At 34.3% G+C, this 8,137-nt stretch overlaps 1 pseudogene across 1 annotated transcript; it reads left to right on the top strand.

Moving 5' to 3' along the window:
* The first annotated feature begins 698 nt into the window (after positions 1 to 698).
* LOC309631890 (asparagine synthetase domain-containing protein 1 pseudogene) lies at positions 699 to 4,870 on the top strand (annotated as a pseudogene). The gene has a single exon. The product of its transcript is annotated as an asparagine synthetase domain-containing protein 1 pseudogene (transcript).
* Positions 4,871 to 8,137: the final 3,267 nt, after the last annotated feature.

Here is an 8,137-nt window from a genome sequence, read left to right as displayed (position 1 = left end):
AGCCAAAAATAAATTAATAAGTAAATCTTTAAATTAAAAAAAAAGAAATACAAAGGATCATAAGAGACTACTATGAACAATTATACACCAAAAAATTGGACAACTTAGAAGAAATGTATACATGTCTAGAAACATACAACCTACCAAGACTGAATCATGAAGAAATAGAAAATCTGAGTAGATCTATTACTAGGAAGGAGGTGGAATTAGTAATAAAAAAATCTCCCAACAAACAAAAGTCAGGAACAGATGGCTTCACCAGTGAATTCTACCAAACATTTAAAGAAGAATTAATAACAATCCATCTCAAACTCTTCCAAAAAATATAGACGAGGAGGGAACACTTCCAAACTCATTTTACAAGGCCAGCATTACTCTGATATCAAAACTAGACAGGAACACAACAAGAAAAGAAATTACAGGCCAATATTCTTGATAAACATAGAGGCAAAAATCCTCAACACTGCATATTTGATGCTCTGTGGAGATGCCCAGCCAGGGTGTACAACCCAAGGACGGTGAGGGGCTGGTCCTTACCAACAACTCGGCTGTGCACAAGGAAGACCTCAGCAGCAAGATTACAGAACAAAAAATTGTTGTGGATGAACTTTCTAACCTGCAGAAGAACAGGAAAGTATATAGGCAGCAACAGAACAGCAACATATTTTCTTGCATATTGAACAGAAATGCTTTCTGAAAGCAAAAATATATTGGATGAGCTGAGGAAAGAATACCAAGAAATAGTAAACTCAGAGAAGACCAAATCAAGAAATAGTAAACTTAATTTTGCATAGAAATGTGTGGCATTTGTTGTGCAGTAAGCTTTTCTGTTGAGCATTTCAGCAACGATTTGAAAGTGGATTTACTGTGTAATCTTAAACGGTGGGGACCCAATAGTAGTAAACAGTTGTTAAAGTCTAATGTTAATTACCAGTGTTTATTTTCTGGTCATGTCCTTCACTTAAGAGGTGTGTTGACCACCCAGCCTGTGAAAGATGAAAGAGGCAATGTATTCCTGTGGAATGGAGAAGTCTTTAGTGGAATAAAGGTTGAAGCTGAAGAGAATGATACTCAAATAATGTTTAATTATCTTTCCTCTTGTAAGAATGAATCTGATATTTTGTCACTCTTCTCAGAAGTCCAAGGTCCTTGGTCTTTTATATATTATCAAGCATCTAGTCATTCTTTATGGTTTGGTAGGGATTTTTTTTGGTTGTTCTAGCTTCCTTTGGCCTTTTTAGTAATTTGGGCAAGAATTCCTGTCTCTCTTCAGTTGGCACCCAATCATTTGGAGTGGCCAATCAGTGGCAAGAAGTTCCAGTATCTGGAATTTTCAGAATTGATCTCAAGAATACTTCCATTTCCAAATCTGTTGTTTTAAATTTGTATCCTTGGAAATAACTCTAGGGAGGATGCTATCAAAGAATGTGTTAATAGCCTGACTCAAATTTCAGCAGACTTGTCAACATTTGTATCAGTGGTAGCAAAAGAAGCCAAACTGTATCTTAAAGAACCTGTTGTCCCTTTAAATATGACGTTGCCACAAGCTGCATTTGAGATCCATTGCAGTAGAATTTCCAGCGTCCCACTGACAAGAGAGACCCTTCAGGTCTTTCTTATTGATGGACACATGAAGGAAGTAGTTCAGCAGTTCATCGATGTCCTGAGTGTTGCAGTCAACAGACGTGTCTCGTGTTTACCTAGGGATGAAAACCTGACATCAAACAAAGTTTTGAAAACTAGTAATAGAAAAGCAAATGTTGCAATCCTATTTTCTGGGGGGATTGAGTCCATGGTTATTGCAGCCCTTGCTGACCATCACATTCCCTTAGATGAACCAATTGATCTTTTTAATGTGGCTTTCATGACTAAAGAAAAGACCATACCAGCTAGTTTTAACAAAAAAGGGAGAAAACAGAAAATCATTGTGAAATACCCTCTGAAGAATCCTCTAAAAATGTCGTTGCTGCTGCTACTCCTGGTGAACAATTCAACATACCAGATCGAATCACAGGAAGAACAGGACTAAAGGAACTACAAGCTGCCAACCCTTTTCGGATGTGGAATTTTGTTGAAATTAATGTTTCTCTAGAAGAACTGCAAAGATTAAGAAGAACTCGAATATCCCACTTCATTCAGCCTTTGGATACAGTGTTGGATGATAGCATTGGCTGTGCAGTCTGGTTTGCTTCTGGAGGATTTGGTTGGTTAGTGACCCAGGATGAAGCAAAACCATATTAGAGCAGTGCAAAGGTAGTCCTTACTGGAATCGGTGCAGATGAGCAGCTTGCAGGTTATTCTCGTCATCGTGCCTGCTTCAAGACACACGGGCCAGAGGAATGAATAAGGAAATTGAGATGGAACTGGGTTGAATTTCTTCTAGAAATCTTGGTCGTGATGACAGTTATTGGTGATCATGGAAAAGAAGGAAGATTTCCTTTCCCGCATGAAAATGTCTCCTTTCTAAATTTCCTACCAGTTTGGGAAAGGGCAAATTTGACTTTATCCCATAGAATTGGTGAAAAACTAATTTTGGATCTTGCAGCAGTGGAACTCAGTCTTACAACCTCTGCTCTTCTGCCAAAATGGGGCATGCAATTTGGATCCAGAATTGCAAAAATGGAAAAGAATAATGAAAAGACATCTGATAAATGTGTAAGGCTCCAAGTCATTTCTTTAGAAAACCTTTCTATTGAAAAAGAGATTAAAATGTAATATTTCATAGTGTAACAACATTTACTGAATGATGATTTAAAAAAAATAAAATACTCTGCTGCTTTAAAAACAAACAAAAACTCCTCAACAAATATTAGCTAACCAAATTCAACAATACATGATTAAGTATACTGTTATCATAAACTTATACCATGATCAAGTATGATTTATTCCAGGCATGTAATGATGGTTCAATGCCTTCAAATCAATGTGTGATACACCACATTAACAAAATGAAGGATAAAATCATATGATCGTCTCAATAGATGCAGAAAAAGCACTTGACAAAATTTAACATCTATCCCTGATAAAAATGCTCAACAAACTGAGTATAAAGGGAATGTACCTCAACACAATAAAGGCCATATATTACAAGCCCACAGCAAACACTGTACTCAATGGTTTAAAAAAAGAAAGAAAGAAAGAAAGCTTTGCTTCTAAGATCAGGAACAAGACAAAGATGCCAACTCTTGCCACTTTTACTCAACAGTGAAAGTGCTAGCCAGAGTAATAGTCAAGAAAAAAAAAAGGCATCCAAACTGAAAAGGAACATGACATTTGCATCTATTTGCAGGTGACATGATATTATATATAGAAAACCCTAAAAACTCCACCAAAAAAAAAAAAAAACTGTTAGAACTAATAAATGAGTTCAGTAAACTTGAAGGATATAAAATCAATATACAAAAGTTAGTTGCATTTCTATACACTAATAATGAACTATCAGAAAGAGAAATTAAGAAGACAGTCACATTTACAATTGCAAAAGAATAAAATACCTAGAAATAAATTTAACCAAGGAGGTGAAATACATACACACTGAAAACTGTAAGACATTGATGAAAGAATTTGAAGACACAAATAAATGGAAAGATATTCCATGCTCATTAATTGGAAGAATTAACATTGTTAAAATGTCTCTACTACCCAAAGCAATTGATAGATTCAATGTAACCCCTATCATAATTTCAATGGCATTTTTCACAAAAATAGAACATACAATCCTAAAATTTGTATGGAACCACAAAGGCACTGAATAGCCAAGGCAATCTTGAGAAAGAAAGAAAAAGCTGGAGGCGTCACACTTCCTGATTTCAAACTATACTACAAAGCTATACTAATCAAAACAGTATAGTACTGTCATAAAAACAGACACATAGACCAATGGAACAGAATAGAGAGCCCAGAAATAAGCCCATGCACATATGGTCAATTACTTTGCCACAAAGGAGCCAAGAATATAAAATGGGGAAAGGATAGTCTCTTCAATAATGGTGTTGGGAAAACTAGACAGCCACATGCAAAAGAATGAAACTGAACCACTATCTTACTCCATTCACAAAATCAATTCAAAATGAATTAAAGACATGAATGTATGACCTGAAACCATAAAACTCCTAGAAGAAAACACAGGTGGTGAGCTCCTGGACATCAGTCATGGCAATGATTTTTTGGATTTGACACCAAAAGGAAAAGCAACAAAAGCAAAAATAAAAAAGTGGGACTACATCAAACTAAAAAGATTGTCTATATCAAAAGAAACAATTAACAAAGTGAAAAGACAACTTATGGAATACGAGAAAATATTTACAAGTCATTTATCTGATAAAGGGTTAATATCCATAATACATAAAGAACTACTACAACTCAATAGAAAAAACAAATTAATTAATAAATGGGAAAAGTATCTGAATAGACATCCTCACAAAGAAGACACACAAAGGGCCAACAGGTACAGGGAAAGGTGTTCAACATCACTAATCAGTGAAATGCAAATCAAAACCACAATAAGATGTCCCCTCACACCTGTTAGAATAGCTATTATCAAAAAGACAAGAAATAACAAGTATTGGTGAGGATGTGGAGAAAAGGGAACCCTTGTGCACTGTTGGTGGGAATGTTAACTGGTGCAGCCACTATGGAAAACAATATGGAGGTTCCTCAAAACTTAAAAACAGAACTACCATATGATCCAGCAATTCCACTTCTGGACATTTATCTGAAGGAAATGAAATCACTAACTCAAAAAGATATCTGCACCCCTGTGTTTATTAAAGCACTATTCACAATAGCCAAGACATGGAGACACCCTAAGTGTTCATTAACACATGAATGGGTAAAAAAAATGTGGTGTGTGTGTGTGTGTGTGTGTGTGTATGCAATGAAATACTATTCAGCCATAAAAAAGGAAATTCTATTTTTTGTAGCAACATGTATGGACCTTGAGGGCATCATGCTAAGTGAAATAAGTCAGACAGAGAAAGACAAATACTGTATGATCACTTCTATTTAGAATCTTAAAAACAAAAAACTAAAAACACCAAACTCATAGATGCAGAGAACAGATTGGTGGTTGCCAGGAGTGGGGAGTGGGGAGTGGTTGAAATGGGTAACGGTGTTTTAAAAGGTACAAACTTTCACTTATAAATAAGTCCTAGGGATGTAATATACAGCATAGTGACTTTAGCTAACCATACTGTATTATATATTTGAAAGTTGCTAATACAGTAAATCTTAAAAGTCCTCATCACAAGAAAGAAAAAAATTGTAACTATATGTGGTGATGAATGTTAACTAAACTTATTGTGGTAAACTAAACTTATTGTGGTAATCACTTCACAATACATACATATATCAAATCATTATATTATACACCTAGAACCATTTGTATGTCAATTATATCTCAATTTTTAAAAAGCAGTAATTTGAGGGTAGTTTTTTATGCAGCAATAGATAACTGGAAAATTATTTATTGTATTATTTCTTTAGTGGTTAACAGAGAGATCACAATATGTATTCTTGACTTAGAGTACATATTAAATATGGTTTCATAATAATGCATTTTTATTTAGTTCAAAATACAGTTGACCCTTGAACAACACAAATTTGAACTGCATGGGTCCAGTTATGTGCAAATTTTTTCCAGTAAATATATACTGCAATACTACACAATCCGCGGTTGGTTGAATCCATGGATTCCTGGATCCAGAGGGTCAACGTAAAGTTATACATGGATTTTTTGACTGTGCAGGGATTGGTACCCCTAACTCCCGTGTTGTTCAAGCATCAACTGTATTTTCCTTGAAACTTTTTACTTGACCCAGAGATTATTTAGACACATGCTGTTCAACTTCCAAGAGTTTGGAGATTTTCTTGACTTCTTTCTCTTATTGATTTTCCACTTAATTCCATTATGATCAGGGAACACATTTTGTATAATTTCAATTTTAAAAAAATTTTAAGGTTTGTTTTATTACCCAGAATAAGGTCTGTCTTAGCAAATGTTTCATGTTCATTTGAAAAGAATGTATATTCTGCTGTTGTAGAGTGACATTCTATAAATGTGGACTAAATCCAGTTGGTTGATGGTGTTGTTGAGTTCTATATCTTGCTGGTTTTCTTTATCTTTTTCTTTTTTTAGGTCTTGCTGATTTTCTATTTGTTCTATGAACTACTGAGAGTGGAGTGCTGACATCTCTAATTGTATATTTGTCTGTTTTTTTTTTTCAGTTCTGTCAATTTTTGCTTTATATATTTTGAAAATCTATTGTTTGGTGCATACACATTTAGGACCGTATTTCCTCTTGGTGAATTGACCCTTTTGTCATTATGTTATATCCCTCATCCCAAGTAAATGTTTTTGCTCAGATACCTACTTTGATATTGATATATCTACTCCAGTTTTATTTTAATTAGTGTTTGCATGATTTATCTTTTTCTATCCTCCTTTTGAACCTACCTGTATTATATTTGAAATGAGATACTTGTGTTTTTATTCATTCAGACAATCTTTGTTTTTAAATTTTTGTTTTGGGAGCACATATATCTTATATAATAGTTGATTTTTTAAAATGTATGTCTACTATTTGTTTCTTGTTTATTCTGTTTTTCATTCCTCTGGTTACCCTTTCTTGCCTTTTTTTTGAATTATTTAAATTTTTAATTTATTATGTTTTTTTCTACATTTCTCTGTATAGTTTTTTTAGTGGTTGCTATCAAGATAATGTTAGTTATACATCACTTTGTGCAGTATACAGAATCAACATTTTACAACTTTCAAAGTTAGCACCATAGAGTCAATTTACCCTCCCTAGTTGATATTGTAGTTTTTTAATATAAGGTATTACCTCTACATACAGTGAAACCACTATCACACACTGTTGCTATTTTTGCCCTCAACCATCAAACATATTTTAAACAACTGGAGAGAAGTAGAAGTTTATAATACATACCCAGCTATCTACCATGTCTCTTGAATTTTTTTCATTCCACATTTTCCAAGTTTCCTTCTTGGATCATTTCCCTTTTGTCTTAAAAACTTCCTTTAGCATTTCTTTTAAAACAGGTCTGCTGACAATGAATTCTCTTTGTTTTCATTTGAGAGTGTCTTTATTTCACTTTCATTCATGAAGGTATTTTCACTGGATATAGAATTCTGGGCTGAGGGTTCTTTTCCTTCAGAGCTTTAAAAAATACTGTTTCATTCCCTTCTTCTTTCACAATTCCTCATGAGAAATCTACAGTCATTCAAATCATCATTTTCCTTTGTTCCCCATAAGTAATGCATCATCTGTCTTTGTCATCATATAAGATTTTGTCTTTGTCTTTAGGTTTCAGCAGTTTTATTACTAAGTGTCTTGGCATGGATTTCTTTTTTTTTTAACTTTTAATTTTATACAGTTGATTAACAATGTTGTGTTAGTTTCACGTGTACAGCAAAGTGATTCAGTTATACATATACATGTATCTATTCTTTTTCAAATTCTTTTCCCATCTAGGTTGTTACATAATATTGAGCAGAGTTCCCTGTGCTATAAGTAGGCCCTTGTTGGTTATCCATTTTAAATACAGCAGTGTGTACATGTCAATCCCAAACTCCCTAACTATCCCTTCCCCCCACCCTTCCCCCCTGGTAACCATAAGTTTGTTCTCTAAGTCTGTGAGTCTGTTTCTGTTTTGTAAATAAGTTCATTTGTATAATTTTTTTTTAGATTCTGCATATAAGTGATATTATACAATATTTCACTTTCTCTGTCTGACTTACTTCACTCAGTATGACAATCTATAGGTCCATCCATGTCGCTGCAAATGGCATTATTTCATTCTTTTTAATGGCTGAGTAATATTCCATTGTATATATGTACCACAACTTCTTTATCCATTCCTCTGTTGATGGACATTTAGGTTGCTTCTATGTCTTGACTACTGTAAACAGTGCTGCAATGAACATTGGGGTGCATGTATCCTTTCAGACCATGTTTTTCCCTGGATATATGCCCAGGAGTGGGATTGCTGTATCATATGGTACCTCTATTTTTAGGTTTTTAAGGAACCTCCATACTGTCCTCCGTAGTGGCTGTACCAATTTACATTCTCATCCACAGTGTAGGAGAGTTCCCTTCTCTCCACACCCACTCCAACA

Source organism: Balaenoptera borealis, assembly GCF_965194805.1.
Source record: "Balaenoptera borealis genome assembly, chromosome: 7".
In the NCBI taxonomy this organism is placed as follows: domain Eukaryota; kingdom Metazoa; phylum Chordata; class Mammalia; order Artiodactyla; family Balaenopteridae; genus Balaenoptera; species Balaenoptera borealis.
The sequence above is the reverse complement of the archived record's forward strand: the minus strand, read 5'-3'. Positions and strand labels throughout refer to the sequence as shown.